This window comes from Schistocerca serialis, chromosome 9 (assembly GCF_023864345.2).
Source record: "Schistocerca serialis cubense isolate TAMUIC-IGC-003099 chromosome 9, iqSchSeri2.2, whole genome shotgun sequence".
NCBI classification, from domain to species: Eukaryota; Metazoa; Arthropoda; class Insecta; order Orthoptera; family Acrididae; genus Schistocerca; species Schistocerca serialis.
Window position 1 is genome coordinate 327,920,348 of NC_064646.1, and position 23,551 is coordinate 327,943,898.

A 23,551-nucleotide genomic window follows, 5' to 3' on the forward strand; every position below is an offset into this window, starting at 1 on the left:
CGCGTAGACATTTGGTGTCACATACCTCCAGAAACGTACCTAGGATTTATCGAATTCATGCCTGATCATCTGCAAACAGGAGTGAATTTGCTGTGTTGTCTCCCATAAACTGGATAACACGTTACTAAGCTGGTGGTCATAATTTTCTGGAATAAGAAAGAATGGCGCAGCATCCGAATGCGACTGAAATAGGCGGATGTGATGGAGAAAAAACGTACATTTACTTATGATGCTTATAAAGAACACGAGGAAGAATACGTTATTAAATATGATATGACGGAATACAACGCGCGAGATTTATTACAGAGAACTACCAATCGTGTCAGCAGAAACAGCCCGGTTGGTCATGAGTCGAACAGAGTCGACGACAGGTCATTCCACGCTGCCTCACCTACATGCCAGAGCTCATCAGTCGTAATGGTTAGTGACAAGTAATGTACAGTCTGTCTGCAGTCATTGAAGAATTGTTTTCATTTGATGAGAGATCTGGAGTGTGTGTTGCTTTCCTATATACATGAATAATCCGGCAGACCGAGTGGGCAGCAATCTGCGGTTGTTTCCTGATGATGCTGTGGTGTACAGGAAGGTATCGAAGTTGAGTGACAGTAGGAGTACGCAAGATGACTTTAACAAAATTTCTATTTGCTATAATGAATGACGGCAAGCTCTAGACGTAGAGAAACACACGTTAATGCAGATTAGTAGCAAAACAAAGCCATAAAGTTCGAATACAGCATTAGTAGTGCCCTGATTGACACAGTCAAGTCGTTTAAATATCTGGGTGTAACGTTGCAGTGTGAGGCTTGGAGTAGGAAAGACAAATGCTCGACTTCGATCATTGGGAGCATTCTATGAAAGAGCGGTTCATCTGCAACCGAGACTACTACGACCTATCCTTGAGTACTGGTCGAGTGTTTGTCGTCCACGCGAAGTCGGATTAAAGGACGGCGTCGGAGCATCTCAGAGACGGGCTCCTAGATTTGTTACCCATAGGTTCGGACAACAAGCAGGTATTACGGAGATGCTTCGGAAACTAAAAAGCGTATCCACGGAGGGATAGCTACGCTCTTTTCGGGGAAACAATACTGAGAAAAGTTTGAGAACTGTCATTTGAAGCTAAGTGCAGAACGATTCTACTGCCGCCAACAGACATTTCACATAAGGACCACGAAGATAAAGTATGAGAAATTAGGTCTCATACAGAGGGATGTGTAGACAGTCTATCGCTCTGATTGCGAGTGGAACAGCTAGAAAAATGACAAGTAGCGATACTGGGTCTCTCCGCCAAGCTCCGTACGGTGGATTGCGAAGTATGTATGGCGACGTAGGACAACAGTGGAGCATCCTCTATAGGAAGATAGGTCAGAACCGCATGGAAACCTGTGGTTTTGCTCTATCTTGTCGAAAATAACATCACACAGACCGCAAAAGTAGGGCACACCCAAAGGCTTTAACATTTCAGAAATGTGACGGAGACCAAATAAACCGACTATGCGAAACAGAGATATCACGTTATCTAAGGCAGCCCTAACCATCACGCCAGGTGCTGAACCTGTATAAATGTAAAGAATTCAGTCTGGCAGCGTTCGCTCTTCTCATAGTTTCCACACATTGCAGAGGCTGAACCCAGAGGCTTGGCCCGTCTGAATAGACAACGTTGAAAGCCTCTGTGATCCTACATGGCGTTGGATATGGCTCTCCTGAATTTATCGATTCCATTTCGGCATGGCAGTCATAGGATCCCCCACAACGCGAGCAGCAATATCGCAGGACGATAAACCCGCAGACTCGGTGGGTTACGATACGGCCGCTGCTGTATTCAGACATGTACTAGCAAACTTTTCTCCTTCTTACACAAGGCATACCACGAATTCTGCCCAAGAACACCATTTTCGAAAGCGATTTCTGAATGAAACACTTATTTCGTAATCTATCCTCGTATGCAGAATGTAAACGGCGTTAAAATTACCTACATTCTACTGTAGTCATAAAGTGATGATAATTTCAACATGTTGTACAGTTCATACCATTTGTCCTTTTGTTGCATGCTTTCTTTGTTTTGGTGCAATTTCGATGATTAGAGGTGTCTGTATGTGTTTGCTAAAACTCTTAACAGTTTCGATATTGTGAGAGGTTTTCGACTGGAGTGTGTCAAATACGTTGCGATTAAGGTTTACCTTCTTTCGTTTATTTACCTGATCTCCATTCCACAGACCACTGAATCAATAAATAATAATTTTCAAGGAACAAACCATTAAGTGTTAAGACACCTGTGGAACTTTCATACATACAGCTAAAGCTTCAGCATTTGCTACGTCCAAGCAATAACTCGGTGCAGTTATCACGTATCATTACACGTGCTTCGCACTTCCGTTTCATGACTAGGCACACGTTATCCTTCCGAAACTAATCCCACACATTTCATTAAACCACATCTTGAAGAAATGTAGCTAAGCACTGAAGCAGAGATTTTTAAATAATTCACTTCATTCTTCACATTCATAAGACTTGTCGGTCTGTAAAAAGAGCTCGTACGTGTAAAATGGTGCAAGATGTTCCATATTGTGAGAAAAGTGGGGGTAAGGTGTAGGGAAAGACTGTTACACATAATGTGTACAATAATCAAGAGGGAACAATAAGAGTGGGATAAATAGAACGAAGTGCTCGGATTAAAAAGGGTGTAAGATGAATGTAGCCTTTTGCCTTTACTGTTTACTCTACACATCGAAGAAGCAATGGTAGAAACAAAAGAAGATTAGACTTCGGGAGCAAAATACAGGGTTAAAGGATATCAATGATGAGATTCGCTGATGACATTGCAATCGTTAATAAAAGTTAACAAGCGTTACAGGATCTCCTGAATGGAATGAGCAGTCTAATGGATACAGAATATGGTTTGAGAGCAAAGCAAATAAATACGGAATTAATGAAGGAGAAAGGAGAACAGCGAGATCACAAAGTACAGCGGTTCACAAAGTAGACGAAGCCAAGGAATTCTGCTATCTAGGCAGCAAAATAAGCCATGACGAACAGAGCAAGGTGGACATAAAAAGAAGACTACCGCTGGCAAAACAGGAATTCCTGTCGAAGAGTAGTCTACTAGAAACATGGACTGTGGGAAAACCGGAAAAGAAGAGAATCGAAACATCTGAGATGTGATGCTAAAGAAGAATGTTGAAAATTAGGTGGACTGATAAGGTAAAGAATGAGAAGATTCTCCGCATAATCTACGAGGAAAGGAATATATGGAAAGCACTGACAAGAAGAAGGGACATGATGAGAGAACGCCTATTAATTTATTACATTACGGAATGACTTCCACCGTTCTAGAAGGAGTTGTAGAGCGTAAAAACTGTAGGGGATGACAGAGATTAGAATACGTCCAGGAAATAATTCAGGACTTAGGTTGCAAGTGCTACTCTGAGTTGAAAGGGTTGACTCAGGAGAAGAATTCGTAGGGGGCTGCATCAAACTAGTCAGAAGACTGATCACTGAAAAAAAAATCCTTTTTCCGTTTAGGATCACGAGGACCTTATTGTCTTCCAGCAGTAGGATCTTTGTAGGTCTGTCTTTTGGAAACGAATTAATTTCAGTGTCACGTGTTGAGTGTACAAAAAGTGAGCCCGTTGCAAATTGTTTTACGTCATACTCCGGTTATTTTATATCATAATACTCATTGCAACACATGTTACAGAACTGCCAACGTAAAAAAAAGTCAACACATCATACAAAATTCACATAAATATCTGACTGCATCAAGGATTCCAGACTCATATACGTGATGGAGAAGGTGTCTTACAAATTATTTTCTGTAACTCTTTTTTATTAGATGCTGAGGTACAGCATGCTTAAAATTTTCCATGATTTATCTTATCAAAAGCTTTCTCATAATTGATAAACGCTACGTGCGTGGGTTGACAGTATTCTCTGTTTCTCAGTAATTTGGCAGACTGAGAATACACTATAATTGCGTAGGCTTCCGCGGCCAGAGCCAGTCGACACCAGTAGACCCAGAAGAAGGCCGCTGCAACCGTGGCTGAAGCGTTGGTTTTACTCCAGCATCAGTAGTTTTATACATTATGCGCGGTACCACACCCAGAAAACTTTTATGTCGACTGAGACTACACTGTCTAAGCAAGAACTTCCGATGCGAAAACCACACTCTTCTACTGTAAGAAACGTTTTTGAAAATATCTTTAATCTATTTGTTGTTATTTCCACATATATGTTGTATACAGAGTTCCGAAGACTAATATATAACTGTCACGGAGCCAGTGTCACTTTTAAAAGAAATAATGATCTAACAATTAAGTTTGCAAATCTTCTGGTATATCACCCCACTTTCAACAAATATTAGCCAAATTTAATATTTTCAAGAGTAATGATCCTGAAGCATATTTAAATAACTCCACGTTGCCTTTATGTTCCCTTGGAGATTTTCTGTTTTTGAACGAATGTATTTCGTCCGTTGATATAAGATCAACAAGCTAGCTGCATTTTTCATCCTGTCCTCGCAACCTGTCCATAAACTTTAGAAATTATCCAGCCTCTCATACCTTGGAATAAGGTCATTTTGAATCATATCGCTTTCATTTTTATTAAGTTGTGTCAGTATCTTATCAGTTTTTCTTTCTTCCCCCTGTACATCACGGCCGACCGGGGTGGTCTAGCGGTTCTAGGCGCGCAGTCCGGAACCGCGCGACTGCTACGGTCGCAGGTTCGAATCCTGCCTCGGGCATGGATGTATGTGATGTCCTTAGGTTAGTTAGGTTTAAGTAGTTCTAAGTTCTAGGGGACTGATGACCACAGATGTTGAGTCCCATAGTGCTCAGAGCCATTTGAACCATTTTTGTACATCACGTTCCATGTCCGCCCCCGGTAACTGAGTGGTCAGCGCGACAGACTGTCAATCCTACGGGCCCGGGCCTCAGGGACTGGGTGTTGTCCTAATCATCATCATTTCTACATCTACATCTATACTCCGCGAGCCACCTTACGGTGTGTGGCGGAGGGTACTTATTGTACCACTATCTGATCCCCCCTTCCCTGTTCCATTCACGAATTGTGCGTGGGAAGAACGACTGCTTGTAAGTCTCCGTATTTGCTCTAATTTCTCGGATCTTTTCGTTGTGATCATTACGCGAGATATATGTGAGCGGTAGTAATATGTTGCCCATCTCTTCCCGGAATGTGCTCTCTCGTAATTTCGATAATAAACCTCTCCGTATTGCGTAACGCCTTTCTTGAAGTGTCCGCCACTGGAGCTTGTTCAGCATCTCCGTAACGCTCTCGCGCTGACTAAATGTCCCCATGACGAATCGCGCTGCTTTTCGCTGGATCATGTCTATCTCTTCTATTAATCCAACCTGGTAAGGGTCCCATACTGATGAGCAATACTCAAGAATCGGACGAACAAGCGTTTTGTAAGCTACTTCTTTCATCCCCATCGACGCGCAAGTCGCCGAAGTGGCGTGAAATCGAAATACTTGCACCAGGCGAGCGGTCTACCCGCAGGGAGGCCCTCGTCACACGACATTTACCACGTTCCATTTCACTCAAAAGAATTCCCCAGCTTGGTTGTTCTATTTTCCTGGTTCCTATTCTCACCACTGCTGTGTGCCACTTATACTCGATGTAGACTTCATGTTTGCTTGATCGTAGGTATTTCAAGTAGGTTTGTTTCTCACATTTTATGACTTTTCTAGTTCTTTGTCCTGAGTGGAAGTCTCTTGATTTCGTATTTCATCCTTTTCCATAAAGCTTCGTCAGAAGTTATTTCTTTTATTCTTACGATTCCTTTTATTCTTACGATTCATTTTTCTTGCACGCATTTTAGAATTTGATCTAAGAGTTTCTGGGTAACGAACTAATATTTGGCCTTCTAGCAATCGTCGTTCAAAACTTCTTCTTGTGTCTGATTTTTGTTAATGATACACAATGCGGCTCTTAGTTTCGCTAATGCCATAAAATAGTCAGTACTGACATTACATCCTCTGTAAACTCTTATGCGTTCTGTTAATGGAGTGCCGGCCGAAGTGGCCGTGCGGTTAAAGGCGCTGCAGTCTGGAACCGCAAGACCGCTACGGTTGCAAGTTCGACTCCTGCCTCGGGCATGGATGTTTTGTGATGTCCTTAGGTTTGTTAGGTTTAACTCGTTCTAAGTTCTAGGGGACTAATGACCTCAGCAGTTGAGTCCCATAGTGCTCAGAGCCATTTGAACCATTTGTTAATGGAGTAGTTTCCTCACTTGTAATAATATAGCTTAAAAATGGTTCAAATGGCTCTGCGCACTATGGGACTTAACATCTGAGGTCATCAGTCCCCTAGAATTTAGAACTACTTAAACCTAACTAACCTAAGGACATCACACACATCCATGCCCGAGGCAGGATTCGAACCTGCGACCGTAGCGGTCGCGCGGTTCCAGACTGAAGCGCCTAGAACCGCTCGGCCACACCGGCCGGCAATAATATAGTCTATTATAGATCTTATACCCATAGCACTTCACGTAAATTGGTGTACATTTTCAAGAGGGAAGAATCTATTTGTTTTTTCTAATTGGTTGAAGGCAGAAAAGTCCGTTAACTGATCTTCAGTGAATTTTTAGTATGTTCCCCATGCCATCTCACTATTCCTTTAATGGTGTATTTACCCAGTCTAGCATTGAAATCCCCAGAAATTATTAAATATTCTTCTTTATTGCATTAATCGTCGTCCGCATGCATTCGTAAGTTGCATTTGTTTCTTCACTCTTTTCCTCCTCAGGAGCATATGCACCAGTTATATTCACCATCTTTCTCAATGCCTATAACCTTACATGTTATTCATTTATGAAGTGAAATAATTGCACCCATTTTCTGTGAGTACTTTTGATCATAGCTGCCTGTCCAACTCTTTCTGTTCACATCTGGTATATCATAATATAACCATTATATTTTTTATATCCTTGTAGTTTCTTATTTATTTCTAAAGTTACAGTTATATCAATTGATGTTTAACTTTTTTGTTAGTTGTTTTGTATAGTGTTTGTATAGTGAATGGATATTTATTATGACGATAATGCAACATTTTGCAGTGACCAAGTCTCACATGAAGGTTACCCTTCTTTCAGAAAAACTAGTAAGACCCAATTTAAAAAAATGCAACCTGACTGTTCACAGTTATGATTCTACAGACACCAACACTTATATAGCACAATGTATCATTCTGTTTACTATTTATAAAACTTAAGTATCACCTATTGGTTAAGATTCCCACTACAGAATCCGACTTGAATCCTAAAAATATTTAATATTTGACTAATCAGAAGACAGAAACCAAATTTGTTCTTTCTTATATGAAGTTGTTATATTTCATTGAATTGACTGGACTGGCAGTTACTATCAAAAGTACCCACAGAAAAATTTCAATTCATTAATGAATGACTAATTCATGTAACGTTAAAGATACTTAGAAACCAGGAATGACTTTGGAATCCAGTAAACAAAACGTCTGGTATCCACCGTCTGGAAGCTCTCAAGCTAGCTTACATTCTGTGATATGAAAATAATTTTCTGCTCCATATGGTGACTCTTTGTGAATATCTACTACGAACGCGAATGGTTTTCGTTGAAAAAGTGGATTTCGATTAGGCAAGAGAATATTTAATTTGAGTACTTCCAAGTATGCATTGCCCTGCGCCTCATGCTTGCTCAGTTTTACCGTCTGATAAAATTGGTGCACGAGTTAGTTAATTTTTGAAAGTTGCGAATCTGAAATAGAGATATAAGATTTGGATTAATTTTATAATCATTATTGCGTCTCAAACTTTTAAAGTTACACATATTTGAAACCAATTAATGCCACTCAAAACACCAACTGCTCTCAGCTTACAATTAGTCATGCAAAGTCCACTTCGTTAATATATGCTTGACAAGGCACAGAAAATATAATACCTAACTGGTTAATGAAACACAAACTGGTTTAAACGGATCGCCAACTAAGTGCTGCCCCTAAAACATGGCTCGCCACGCATTTAGTACTAGAAAAATGTTACCTTATGATCCATAATAATTTCCCAGAGGAGCTTTATTTTTAACTGAATCAGTTCACACATATAAACACATATGCTGCTTCTCTCTCTCTTTCCACGTGGCGTACATGTGAACCCACTTTCAGTAACACACCATTACACACCGTGTGAATGTCCGCCTTCGAAACTTCAAATCATGCTTCGCGCCCCCTTGACTACACATCACGTTATTTTGCTTAAGCTGAGCACACTCCAACGGGATTCAGCAGATACACTACCATAGCAGACGCCACAGCGAAAGTCAGCCGGTGGATTGCTCACGGATAATCAGCATAGAATAAACCGAATTTATAAAGTTGGCAAAGAGAATATAAGCTTTTCATTCACCTAATATTGCATACGGCTATTTTAACATTTTCCCAGTCCTTTTACATTCAACTTTTTTACTCACTTTGCTCAATATCAAAGGGTAATTCCGTTTTTCTATTCGATTTTTATAAGAAATTTCATAAATTCTCTTGTTATGTCGATTACAATGAAGTTAAAAACAGATCGTTGACAATACAAAATCGTGGGAACGGGAACAATTAGTAGAAGCTATGCTTATGCGAGAAATTTTCGCGTAAGAGGCACATTATATTGCTCCATTTTGTTCATAATTAAAAACGTGCATTACTTCACGTAAATGATCGTTAAATAGTTAAATAAATCCCAAAATGCTGTAATATTTCTCCTGACAATGATTAATGAAATAATAAATAATTTGAAATAAGATGCGACACCGTTTGGATCTATTTGTACGTTATAATTATAATACAGTTAATGAAATGTACATTAGTTCATTTAAATGCTGGCTTACACAGTTCTGTAAAATAAGTCCGTAAGCTAAGAGGATTTTTATTTCAAAATGTTGTTGTTGTGGTCTTCAGTCCAGAGACTGGTTTGATGCAGTTCTCCATTCTACTTTATCCTGTGCAAGCTTCTTCATCTTCGAGTAACTACTGCAACCTACATCCTTCTGAATTTGCTTAGTGTATTCATCTCTTGGTCTCGCTCTACGATTTTTACACATCTTTGATCATCCCTTGATGCTTCAGAACGAGTCCTACCAAGCGATCCCTTCTTTTAGTCTTCTCCCCAATTCAGTTCAGTACCTCCTCATTAGTTACGTGACCTATTCGTCTAATCTTCAGCATTCTTCTGTATTAAATACTAATTTTTCTGTGTTTAGACTTGCATAGTTTCCCGTTGGATTTTGTTAAGTGTAATATTGTTTGGCTCAAAATTTTATCTACAGTACTCCTCAAAACCAAATTACAAACTATAAATTGTGTTTAGAGATAAGTCACGTATTCCACAGGAAATAGTATTCATCAAAATAAATAGAAAAGTTTCTGTAATGATACGTGAGACAATCAATACCTACTGAGATATGGGCTAATCTGTCCTATCTCTCCCATCTGTCAGGTACGCAGAAGTAGACACTATAGGCAGCGCTTCACGTGGTTACCACACTTCCTGACGTATTCTTCAGCCCTATTTCACAGTGGATCACGTTCATTTTAAAATAAACCAGGCTCCATTCAGATTGTCACACATGCATTCCTCACACATTTCTGTAACGTTTATACATTCTCAGTGGGTTGGGAGTTCACCATTGCCTTTAAATATCCCCATATCGAGAAATCCGGCGGATTAAGGACCATTGAATGGCGAGGCCACGCTACTGGATATCCGCGACCGATGGAACGTTGCTGGGAGCTATAGTCGCACGATCAAATGGTTCAAATGGCTCTGAGCACTATGGGACTTAACTACTGAGGTCATCAGTCCCCTAGAACTTAGAACTACTTAAACCTAACTAACCTAAGGACATCACACACATCCATGCCCGAGGCAGGATTCGGACCTGCGACTGTAGCGGTCACGCGGTTACAGACTGCAACGCCTAGAACCGCTCGGCAATTCCGGCCGGCCGTCGCACGATCGGTAGAAAACGAGGTGGTAGCCCGTCGTTCATAAACTACAGTAGTTATCTTTTTCAAAGAGCAACGTTCTCCAATACACAGCACCTGTTAATCCGTTTACTATAGTGTAAGGACCTATGAGTTTGTCACCGATAATTTCTGCCCGCACAGTGACATAGAAGCGATCATGATGATTCACTTCCATGACTGCTCGAAGACTTGCTTGCCGACACGTGCGTATTGTGGTAATTTATTATTCCATCTCTTGTGAATCCTGCCTCATCTGTGTCCACAGCTCGTGATCTAGTTGCTAGTGATGCTGCCTCTGGCCCACGGGGACCCGAGTTAGATTCCAGGCCGGGTTGGAGATTTGCTCTGCCCGGGGACTGGGTGTGTTGTCCTCGTCATTTCATAATCATCACTCGTGATAGTGGCTAGGCTGGACTGCATAAATCATTGAAGTGTATAAAAATTGGGACTTTGTACGGGCGCTGGTGACCGCGCAGATTAGCGCCCCACAAACCAAACATCATCACCATGCTTCATTTGTCACAAGAAAAGCAGTTCATATCTCTCTGTATCAGAAATGCAGGGAACTCATCCAGATGCGTCACTGATCGACTCTCTCACTCGTTTTAATCGGCTTCATAGTTTCGCAAATTCGATTATTTGCCTGTACCGTTGTACTATGTTTATGACTTCATAACGGGTTTTATGGGGTGAGGAGAGGATGAGCTACGATAAAGTGCAGCTATTCGATGAAATACCGGTTTGTGTAATGAACGCCTTAGCTTCTGCAAACAGATGGAACAACGATCTTCAATAAATCCTTTCATGGAGTTAATAAAAACAAGAGAAAAAGACAAGTTTAAAATCTTGGGAAAGACCTGTAAACTGAGCAGGAAAAGTGCAAAAGTGGATATTATTGGTGGTTTCATAGAGTACTACTTACAAATGAATGGTCAGACTCGTCTTATCGAAACCTGCCGTAATATTTTTGGCACTGCAGGTTAACGCCATTTGAAACACGCAAACCGAATTTCAGTTGCTAATATACACTGGAAGATACACTACAAGTCAAAAGTTTTCGATCATCCATGATAAAATCCACATACCTTATTTCAATGTACAACACATTGTACAAACTAAAGAGACCATCAAAACAAATATTTTCACTCCCTAACATTAAGTATAATATGCTTTTGGTCTTAACCTAAACAAAGTACCCACCCTTTGCCCTCGGAAAAGCTGAACAAACTCTTGGCTTTCTGGAGATGAGATTTTGTAGTGTTTCTACACATGGTGGAGACCAACAGCTGAGTAAATTATTCTACAAATTTTTTCTGACCTCCTTGTCTATTTCATCCCGCAAGAGTTCAATGTTATTTCAGTCAGGTGACTCACGCGACCAAATCATATGCTTCAGTTCCCCATATTTCTCTTTTCTATTGACATATAGCATGCACAATTTAGAAGTGTGTCTGCTGGGATCATTGTCCTGCTGCAGAACAAAACCATTACCAAAACCTCTCTTGCCAGATGGAGCTGCATTGTTGGATTGTATACTGTGATCTACTCCCTTCTTTAACGTTTCATTAAACCGCATTTAGTCACCGAGCTTATCACCAAGTAAAACTTACTCGCGCCATGAACGACCCTCCAGAAGGCTCTACCATAGGTGTGACACATTGACTCTTCACACGTTATGCAGGAACTCGACAAAAAACATTCGACGATGGCTTCTGTATTCCTCAAACTTAGGTGTGTCCGTGAATAGCACCTAGGAGCACAGCTGCAATGTCCAGTTTTTACGTTGCCGTGCCCACTGGAAACTTTTCACCTTATTTTGTTTGCCTAAGGAAGGTTTCTTTTTCGCTATACACCCTTTTACACCTAATTCATGTAGACGGCGTTGCACAGTTGAGGCAGAGATTGGAGGTGCTCTCGTAGTCCTATTAAATTCTTCGCTGGGTAATGCATATAGTAAAACACTTCCACGGGTAACACTTTGCTTCTACTGCTGCAGCTTATACACCACTGTAGATTGTGTTACGACAGCTTTTATTGTTATTATCCTACTACAATAGCCATACCGATGCGGAGTACGTTTTTCAATACCTGTCTCCTGCTTCCAGCCCACTAGGAGGTAATGTAGTATGAACCAGACCAGATATACAAACACACCGCTAGGTATAGACAATGTACTGTAAATGTGAAGAAATGGTTGCAAGCCAAGCTGATAATAAGCTCAGTTTTACCTCCATACATGGCTGCGAGCTCTGGTTGCGAGTGTCGCTCCTTCCATGCTGACGTTTTGTAGGAAGTTAACTAAATTAAATAAGAAATTCGTAATGAGTCATTTTGAATTATCAACTACGTTCACTTTGCTTTTTCGGCACCAACTGTTAATATACAAAACTTCTACCTATTGCAGAACCTTGTTTAATCACGTCAGTCCCTTTGTCGACATTAATATCACTCCTGTACTTTTTCCATTGTTTTAGATGTAATACTGGTGTTTTTCTTGCACGATCTACATTCTGTTTCAAACGCTAATTTTCTCAATACTTTGCATACGCTCTCACGTCATCCGTCGTTTCTACCCTCACTGCTACCGTAGGCACTGAATTAACCCTAGCAGTACCAACGTATTTTCCACAAAGCACATTACGAAGGGGTACTTGATCCCACACTCGTATAAATAGGAAAAAATACAAAATTTGTTGTTATTGACTTATATTAACAACATAATTTTTAAAGAAGAACACAAGAGTTAGTAGAGTCCTTTTAGCATACTACAGCACAAGCAACATCTACGTACTTTCAACATCGTCTACTACCAAAGAGGGGAAAAAAAGAGGGAAAAAAGAGCAAATTTGACATATAGTAGTAATTATGGGGTTACGTTTGCTTTAAAAATTTAAAATATTTATGGAATCTGCTAGAAGAATTCGTTAAAGACATTTTTTTCAAAATTTAAAAACACATAATTACTGTCCAGATTACAATACTTTCAGAACATGTCCACAAAGAATCCCCCTCTCACCTCTTGGTATTGCGAGTATGAGGGTCACTGTCACTTCTTCTGGGAGCGTCAACTTGTTTCCCACCATGTGATTACGTGAGAACAGTAGTAGCAGCATCACAACATGCACCTTTCACATGTTCGTCAGACAAATGCAGTACGCTTCCTATCAGTAGTAGGGTACTGGGGTCCCGGTGCTAATTTGATACCAAATTGAAATGCAAATTAATTAAATTGATCAGTTAGTTACTACTACACACCACAGGACACCATCCACACCCCCAGATGACGTGTTTTCCTCAGCTGCCACATTGCTCTCCGCCCCCTCCCATCGCCACTCTTCCCCTTGCCCTAGCTCCACCTATCCTATTGATGGAAATTCTGAATTTTAGCGGGAATTTCAAACTTTGGCGAGAATTTTTGTATCCCAGGACACCAACCACCCCCTCATCACATTACAGGAATTGGTGGCAAATTAAAAATGTTGGTACCCTTCTCAGAACTCGAACACTGGTCATATTGGAATGAAAGCCCAGGTGCATCTCCCAACACATGGAAACTGTCAGGATGCAGTACAGGAAGGTTATGTTAATGTCCTTTATTTATTTTGGTTGGGAAACTGAAGTAAACTTTAGTCCTATTATGTAATTAATCATAAAGATTGGGCCTAATTACACAACTACATGGGTAGTGCTACACAAGAAATGTCTAAAATCGCAATATAGCTCAAAAATTGATTATGCCATAACTACTGTGTGTGGGAAAAAAATTTGAAATATCATTCGAACCAAATAAAAGACACACCCAAATTTTGCCGTCATCTACACGCTGCCCGGAAAAAGCGTGGAGTGGAAAGTACTATCTCTATTTTTGTGGGAATTGTGTTCAACTGGCGAGATGCTGGTGTTGGACAGAGAGGAGTATAATAAGTGTACTACCTCTGAGCATTCAGCTGAGGACTGTGTCAGTGACTGTTTAACGTCAGAGTTCACTACAGACACCTAGATTGCTCGACAATCACCTTGCAGCCCAGGTAACTGAAGCCAATACACACTACCACAATTGATGGAAAATTCTTCACTGTTCTAACTACACATCGTGATAAAACCACACTCGTAATCAACAGGTCAAATGCAACACATGTACTGGGAAAATCGTCATCTCAAAAGATGCAGCAGGAGAGACGGGTGGCAGTTCAACGTGCATTCTCCTCGATGTACAGCTAAGAACTAGCGAAATTATAGGCACGCTTATCTATCCCTCGTCCCTCCCCCTCCCTCCCCTCTTTCCACATGGTCAACTGTTACCATGCACCTTGTATTTCTTTGCAGCATACTGACCTCCACCTAGTGGACAATCGTGCAGTCGCCAGCTACACTTGGCCCGTAAGGCTGTAACATCAGCTAATCTATGCAAGGTAAATGACTTTAACCCACTGTTCTGCGAGGAAACCACTTCACTGTAACAATTGTATTTAACGTCAACATATCTCTTAGAATCGAGAACCTATTTAAAAAAAAGAAAATATAGCCGTGACGATAATACGTGTCCTGTTTCCACAAACATTGGTGCAGTCCTTTTTCTTTTAGTTTTATCAGCAAAATCGGTATAGTTTTTACGTTCGACTGGAGGATACAATTGGCATCTCTCTATCCCACCACCGTTCCCCACCTCCCGTTATTTTGCGACATCCAACAAAGCGAAAAAAAAACTACAGCACCGTTGCCAATTATAGATGACAAAACTGGAGAGGTCGGGTTACCCACTCCATATACATGTCCACCCTGCGTAAAATCGACCATTACAGAACAAAAAAAGTGAGAATTTAAACTCCAAAGAAAGAAACATCTGTCTTAAGCGATTTCTTGTTGCTTGATGGAAAAATTACATGGCTGCAAGAGCATTCCTCGCACTCAAACCAGTGTCTGTAAATAAACATTGTATTACAAACATCTCAGATACATCTAATAACACCAAAAAATACAGATTTTCACGCCATTTGCTCACATGCCAAAAGAAAGACAATAATTTTAAGTTCAACAACAACAAGCTATAATTGAAGACAATGTTGCTGTTTTGTACACTAAGGCACATCCCGTTTTACTAATGTGACGCTATATCACACTGGCTTTTATGAAACAAATCGTGAGAGCCTGTATGTTGTGATAGACTCTCCTATAGTATTTTACTACATTTTTCTGTTCTGATACAGCAAAAGCAAATACCGCCTGCATACTTACATCTGACATTTTATGTCCATAACTCCCCTCCATTGACCTACCTGTAAAGTTTCTGTCATCCAGAAGACAATCATTAGCAATCGCAGCAGAGTCTTGCGTTCTAGTTTCCTAAGCATTTTGATCATCATAGCTTGTTTCATGTCATCTACTCACATGTCAGGAAAAACACTACCATTTCAGGTACCACAAGCTACGTATAATTCAAGTAGTGTCTGCTTTATAATTAGAGGTTATGAAGTATGAAATAACACAGGACTTGCGGTGACATTTATTTTTAAACACGCATTCATGACAATAATAATAAAAACATTATTGCACATGCATAGACACAGCTGATTCCTACTACTTTCATGAGCAAAATCAGTGTAGTTTAGAGATAACTATCTGTATCCAAACTTTACCCAGACTTACCACTCTACGTAAATAGGACCTCCTATAATATTTTATCTTGTCTCTCTCTTCTGATATATCGAAAAACTAAAACCATCTGCATATTGACATCGGGCATATTACTATACATGTATTGGTCCACTGGAGCAGGTGGCCAGTGGTCGAAGTCGCTGTTTACTGTACTAGAGCAAGACCATATCCAACAGACTGTCAATCACAAGAGAATGATCCTGTGATGTACTTTCATACGCAAAACAATATCTTGTTTTCCAACTGTAACATATCGAAGCCGTGTATCACTACAGCATTGTACACTGCCATTCACTTTGCTTTTTCTTACCATCCATCTGTATTAGGTGCTAAACCGACAATAACACGTTTCCATTGGCTCTCACACAAAGCTGAACATCACCTTTGCCCACAACACACAGGTAGGCGGAAATAAAAAACAAAGGCAATGTTTCTTATTGACAAAAATGTGGAAGATATTGTAACATTTGGAAACTGGAAGAGTTTTGCATTTGCAAAGGTCGTGAGCTATACAGTTAATGATGGGTATCTAAAATCTATTGAAAAGTGCTAAAGCGCTCTTTGCAAACTACGATTGGGATGAGCAGGCACCGTTACTAAACTGGTGTGACTCATTTCATTACAGCATCATGGCACTGTACTACTAGTGAAATGCGAGGAGCGAACTTATTCAGACTAAGGATGGCCTCATCTCCTGAGCTGGAGAAGCATCCAACGCCCTCAAGCTGAGTGACAGCAGAATCTTCCAAAATTGGATCTGATGTTGGCTATACTTTCATATACCTTTGCGAGGGTAAATATTCGGTTAAATTCTCTCTCTGATTACAGTGCTGATCATTTGGTGAAGAGAACTTGATGTCACTGTAGAAAAACTCTATTATGTGCCATACACAATGTGTTACAGAGAGGGGGATATTGCTGTTGTCATAGCAAGCAAGCAGTAGATGCAGGGACAGCGTGGGTGCCTGCTTTGCACCCTCTGCACGGCTCTTTGGGTGAGCAGCAAACCGACGACTGTGTGTTCTGGAGAGCTGTGGAGAATAGAGGGCGGATCTCTCTACCCTGACCTGCCACCAGACAAACGATGTTTACCTCAAGTGAAGAACTGAAAACATTGTTGGTGGACTAGCGCAGCTGCAAGCTCATTGTTTTATATTTTATAGCCCCCATGTAGAAGCGACATTTCTCCGGCTGTCTACAGTTGACAGGACCCTGTGACTGAGTCTGTGTGGGTGCACTGTTAAGAACGGACAATAGATGCAGGCGTCAGACTCATTGTCGGTAGACTATGCAGCTGTGAGGCCTTTGTTTCTTAGACAGTTCTTCTGTGGTCTGCAGTTGGCGGGATTGTGTGTATATGTCTGTGTGGGTGCCCTTCGGAAGCGACTCAAACCCCTCCGGTCACATACATATTTTCAGCACCAAAGGAAATTCACCACAGAAACACTGCATTGATATGCCTACATGCAAAAGCATATAAGCAAGCGCATGACAGTGCAGTTCCTACTGTTGATCAACACTATTCTCAGTGTTTCTATAAATTACAGGCACTCTGATCAAGTGAGTTAACTGGTTACGGGGAGCTAGTCAGCTACAAGTAGCTCTAACGCCGAGGTAAGTAGGAGAGATTGCAGCAGTCGCTAACTGCTGGTTCTTGTCCTACATCTAGGCATCCCAATCGTAAGCTCCTCATCGTATTCAACATATGTGTTGTCTGTCAATATTTTCACTTCAGGTATGGTGATTAGGTCTGTCACACAGCTACAGGACATAACTATTTGAACATATGCTGACAGACCAGGCACCCCCACCTGTAGCCAGTTGGGTAATTCTAGGACAGCTCATCCACTAGGGACGTATTCGACCTAGCCGCACCAGCAGGTCATCTATGGCCCTGTCTCTCATCGACGGTCACCATGGTCAGTCTGTGATCTGCGCTATCACTGAACTAAACATGAACGTTAGGATTTGCTGTAAATACCTCTTTCTCCCTAATTAATTTAAATTCCAGGTGTTTATTCACCCACATACATATGTAGCCCAAAACACTGTAACTATGCTTCATTCATCTTGTTCCAGCCCAATTCGAAGAAGAGGTGAGGCCAATCCTTATATTTATGTGGATGGGGTACAACCCTCCACAGCAGATACTGTACAGTTCGATGGAGGGAAGTAACCTAGTTGAGGAATCTTCAGTTGGCTGATATATAATTAGAAATAAATAACGTGCAGTGTTGTAACTTCTAGTGGAAATGGTAATGGAGGCAGACATGCTTGATGGTGAGTGCACTTTCTTTTTTCAGTCATCACTCTGACGAGTGAGTAATGCTGCAAACGATAAAATCATTTTCTTACCATTCTATGTCCAATGGCATTATAAGCATACACGAACAAACTGTTACCCAGCTACTGTCAGCTAGCCATTGATTCGATTGATATCAGACTGTGACGAGAGGTCCAAAGAAATTTCGAGATGACAAACTGAGCTTCACTTGTCAATAGGGGCTAGTAATGCCCGTGGTCGAAATTCAGTCAAATGATTCAATGGACCTGATCATGACAAGTTAACTTTCTCTTATGACAATGCAGTGCGAATGCTGTTTTATCAAGTAAAGTAAACTCAGATGTGAAATTATATGTATTACACGACCTGCACTGCAAATTTATCAAGTCACAGTTATAACCCTCAAGATATTTGTATTACGTGAGGTGATCATTTAAATACATCTTTCATTACAACAACAGAATTATTATTATCAACATCCACGTTTCTCCTATTACTTTGTCTGCACATAAATTGTGCAAATTTAGGTCTTCGTCTTTCAGTCCAACCCATTAGTCTTCTTCTTTGAGGCATAACCTAAAAACAAATGTATTTTCCGTATAACAGAAAAAGTTGTGGTTATTCAAAGTAAAGGGACTGAAAATAGGGAACTCACTTCAAATTTTGTGGTAACGGAGGTAAATGAGCACAAAGTTACTCCTACAGGAAAGTAAGTGAAAAACTGACGCCAATAAACAATACGCCAGTGCCCGGGACACGTTCGTTACAGCGCTGATAGTTCATCGACCTTACTGATGATGCACTGAAACTGCCCAGTATGCCGGCCGGAGTGGCCGAGCGGTTCTAGGCGCTACAGTCTGGAACCGTGCGGCCGCTGCGGTCGCAGGTTCGAATCCTGCCTCGAGCATGGATGTGTGTGATGTCCTTAGGTCAGTTAGGTATAAGTAGTTCTAAGTTCTAAGGGACTGATGACCACAGCAGTTAAGTCCCTTAGTGCTCAGAGCCATTTGAACCATTTTGCCCAGTAAACATGTGCACATACGAATCAAGTAAACATGAACGTTCTTAGGTTTCTATTTCACAGACTGTTATTACTTTGGTGTGTCATTTCCACCACAGGACCTTTCGCTGTTGGTACCAATATTATCGAAGTGCAAGATAGGGGAATTTCCGATTTTTACGTATTGGTGATTTTAATGCGTCGTTGGGGAGGTATTATCAGAGTTATGAAGACTAATGCATCTACTTCCTTTTACGACTCTTAACAGCAACATACACCCTTTTTTTTCTTTGTACACGTCGATGGCAAAGTACGTTCCAATTCTGTATGTTCAGTGGCGGCCATGTACAATTAATACTAAAAACCTGTATTTCTATTTTCGGGTTCATGTTTTAATATTTTCGTAGCCATCTAATGGCTTAAGAGGCCTTGATTCGATGTGTTAAATGTGCTTGGATAGTTAAACTGATTCGATCATTATTTTCCCCACAGCTTACTGACAGCAAATCTCAATCAAGTTATACATCATCATCGTTTCCATTTATGTCGACAGTACTTGATTCCTAAAGGATTCTAATGGTTTCGTTAGTTCACTTGTGGCCAGAGGCAGTACTTTAAAACTGAGAACGCGGGGTTTGTGGCGCCATGTCACAGATTGTGCGGTTCTAGTCCTCCCTCGGACATGGGTGTGTGTGTTGTTCTCAGCAGTTACTTTAAGCAGTGTGTAAATGTAGGGACCGATGACCTCGGAAGTTTGGTCCCTTAGAAATTCACACACATTTGAACATTAAAAATTGAGACCAACACCATCAACGAGGGAAAAAAAGTACATTGCTGCTGGATCTATTTTATAAATCTTGTATGGATATCCATAACATTGCCCGCAGTCTTATGCTAACGAGAGACATACCCAAGTTACTTTCACTTAGGTTGAACATTCGATGACATTTCTCAAGTTGATGGCTTAGTATTGTACTTAATGTCTTTCAGATATGTATAAATGTCTCTCTCTGATTGTTAACATCTGTGTGGTGTTTCACGCAATCGATGTCTCCTGATTCTGTGTAATCTTGTTTTATGCTGCCTACGTATGGTGTTGGTTAGCGCTCTCTGCAGTTACAAGTACCGATCACTACATGCGAAACTCACAAAAGTGATTCTGTCTGACTCGTTACGACCAGGTATTTGTGGCAGGGATTGCTAATACACAGAAAATTCATGGTGGATTTCAGAACAAAGCTGATGGGTTGTGTGTGTGTGTGTGTGTGTGTGTGTGTGTGTGTGTGTGCATGTAAGTGATCCATGAGCTAATTAAATTTTTTAAAAATTTTACATTAGTACTGGATAGCCTGGCATCAGCATCGCCACCACCACTGCTGCAACCACACCAAGGTGGTACTTAATGCCCGAGGAGAAGGTGGAGGATGGAGGATAATGATAGAGAATTTTTATACGAATTAATAAAAGTAGATTAAGATGAATACACATTTTACACGAAAAAAAGCTGATTTTCCCCTCTCTCTTACATATCTAGCATTTTATTTAACACAAGTCCCTGGGATGATGATGCCGATGATAATGTTGGTTTGTCAAGCGGTCAACATCGTGTTCATCAGCTCCCATACATGTTCCAAATCTTTCCATTTCCAGTCTCGGCATCTCCTGAATGACGATGAGATGATGAGGGCAACACAAACACCCAGTCCCCAGGTGGGGAAAATCCCCGAGACAGCCATGGATCGAACCCAGTACCCCGTGATCCAGAGACAGCAACACTAGCCACTAGACCATTAGCTGTAGACAAGTCCAGTCTCTTACAACACAGGACACCACTGCTAGAATGTGTGTTTGATACTTAAGAAATACACTCCTGGAAATTGAAATAAGAACACCGTGAATTCATTGTCCCAGGAAGGGGAAACTTTATTGACACATTCCTGGGGTCAGATACATCACATGATCACACTGACAGAACCACAGGCACATAGACACAGGCAACAGAGCATGCACAATGTCGGCACTAGTACAGTGTATATCCACCTTTCGCAGCAATGCAGGCTGCTATTCTCCCATGGAGACGATCGTAGAGATGCTGGATGTAGTCCTGTGGAACGGCTTGCCATGCCATTTCCACCTGGCGCCTCAGTTGGACCAGCGTTCGTGCTGGACGTGCAGACCGTGTGAGACGACGCTTCATCCAGTCCCAAACATGCTCAATGGGGGACAGATCCGGAGATCTTGCTGGCCAGGGTAGTTGACTTACACCTTCTAGAGCACGTTGGGTGGCACGGGATACATGCGGACGTGCATTGTCCTGTTGGAACAGCAAGTTCCCTTGCCGGTCTAGGAATGGTAGAACGATGGGTTCGATGACGGTTTGGATGTACCGTGCACTATTCAGTGTCCCCTCGACGATCACCAGTGGTGTACGGCCAGTGTAGGAGATCGCTCCCCACACCATGATGCCGGGTGTTGGGCCTGTGTGCCTCGGTCGTATGCAGTCCTGATTGTGGCGCTCACCTGCACGGCGCCAAACACGCATACGACCATCATTGGCACCAAGGCAGAAGCGACTCTCATCGCTGAAGACGACACGTCTCCATTCGTCCCTCCATTCACGCCTGTCGCGACACCACTGGAGGCGGGCTGCACGATGTTGGGGCGTGAGCGGAAGACGGCCTAACGGTGTGCGGGACCGTAGCCTAGCTTCATGGAGACGGTTGCGAATGGTCCTCGCCGATACCCCAGGAGCAACAGTGTCCCTAATTTGCTGGGAAGTGGCGGTGCGGTCCCCTACGGCACTGCGTAGGATCCTACGGTCTTGGCGTGCATCCGTGCGTCGCTGCGGTCCGGTCCCAGGTCGACGGGCACGTGCACCTTCCGCCGACCACTGGCGACAACATTGATGTACTGTGGAGACCTCACGCCCCACGTGTTGAGCAATTCGGCGGTACGTCCACCCGGCCTCCCGCATGCCCACTATACGCCCTCGCTCAAAGTCCGTCAACTGCACATACGGTTCACGTCCACGCTGTCGCGACATGCTACCAGTGTTAAAGACTGCGATGGAGCTCCGTATGCCACGGCAAACTGGCTGACACTGACGGCGGCGGTTAACAAATGCTGCGCAGCTAGCGCCATTCGACGGCCAACACCGCGGTTCCTGGTGTGTCCGCTGTGCCGTGCGTGTGATCATTGCTTGTACAGCCCTCTCGCAGTGTCCGGAGCAAGTATGGTGGGTCTGACACACCGGTGTCAATGTGTTCTTTTTTCCATTTCCAGGAGTGTATGTCATGTGATGCCTCTCAAGCTGTTAATTTCATCGTAGCAAGCACAGTGAGTAAACGCTGCAGTAACTCTGCTCCTCCTGATGGCAGGAATGCCGAGACAAAATGCGTCGCACTTTGCCATCAGGTGCCTTCGATATCTATGTCAGTTTGTCTCATAGTTTCTCCCAATCTATTTGAATGATTCCCACTTTTGTGCCTCACTATACATTCCCAATTTACAGTGTCACCTGCTATACTGACATTAGCATGCGTACTCAACTTTTGGTATTTATTAAAGTTCTTTACAGATACAGCAAGTTCTCTTCACCAACTGATCACCGTCGTAATCAGAGAGAGAATTTAACTGCAAATTTTTCTCCTCAAAAGTATCCGAAAAAATAGCAACTGTCAGACTCATCTGTCATTCAGTTTGAAGACATTCGCCTCTGCAGCTCAGGAGATGATGCCATCTTTAGTCTGAATAAGTTCACTCCTCCTATTTCACTGAGAGTGCAGTGCCATCTTTCCGTAAAGAACTGAGTCACAGCAGTGTAGTAAATGTGTGTGCTCGTCCCAGTCGAAGTTAGTAAAGAGCACTTTAACACTTTCCAGTACATCTTAGATACCCATTAACCCACACAAACACATCAGTCATTAACCATGTAGTTGACTATCGTTTAATGAACAATCCTTAGCCATCGAATTCATATGATCTGAATGCCAGTTATGTTGCTCTTGTTGGGAGCTAGTTTTTATGAAGTGGTAGTTACGGCACTTGATAGGGAATACAGTCCGGTGCCCACAGATGTAGTGCCAGACACTAGTTTGAGGGAGTCTTGATGTAACACTACACATCTGCTACCCCTTCGCTGTGGAAGATGATGTTAATTGTACGGGTCACCACCATCAGACAGCCACTTTCAGATGCTCGACAATGCCGTAGACTCTTCCAGTTTCCGTAGGTTGCAATATCTTCCACATTTTTGTCAATAAGATCTCCTCTGTGTTTTGTTTCCACCTGCCTGTGTGTTGCGGGAGCAGCGTAGTTTACAACATGTGATGTTCAGCTTTCTGTGAGAGCCGATGGAAACGAGCTAATGACATTCTAGCACCTGACACACATGAATGGTAATAAAAAAAAGTATGACAGTGTAAAAAGCTGTAGTCGTACACTGCTTAGATATGTTACAGCTGAAAAACAAGATATTAAATTGATTATGAAAGAACAACACAGGATACCTCTATTGTGATTGACAATCTGTTGTATATGGTCTTCCTCTAGTACAGTCAGCAAATCTTTACATGGCTCAGTGGAAGCGACTTCGACCACTGGTC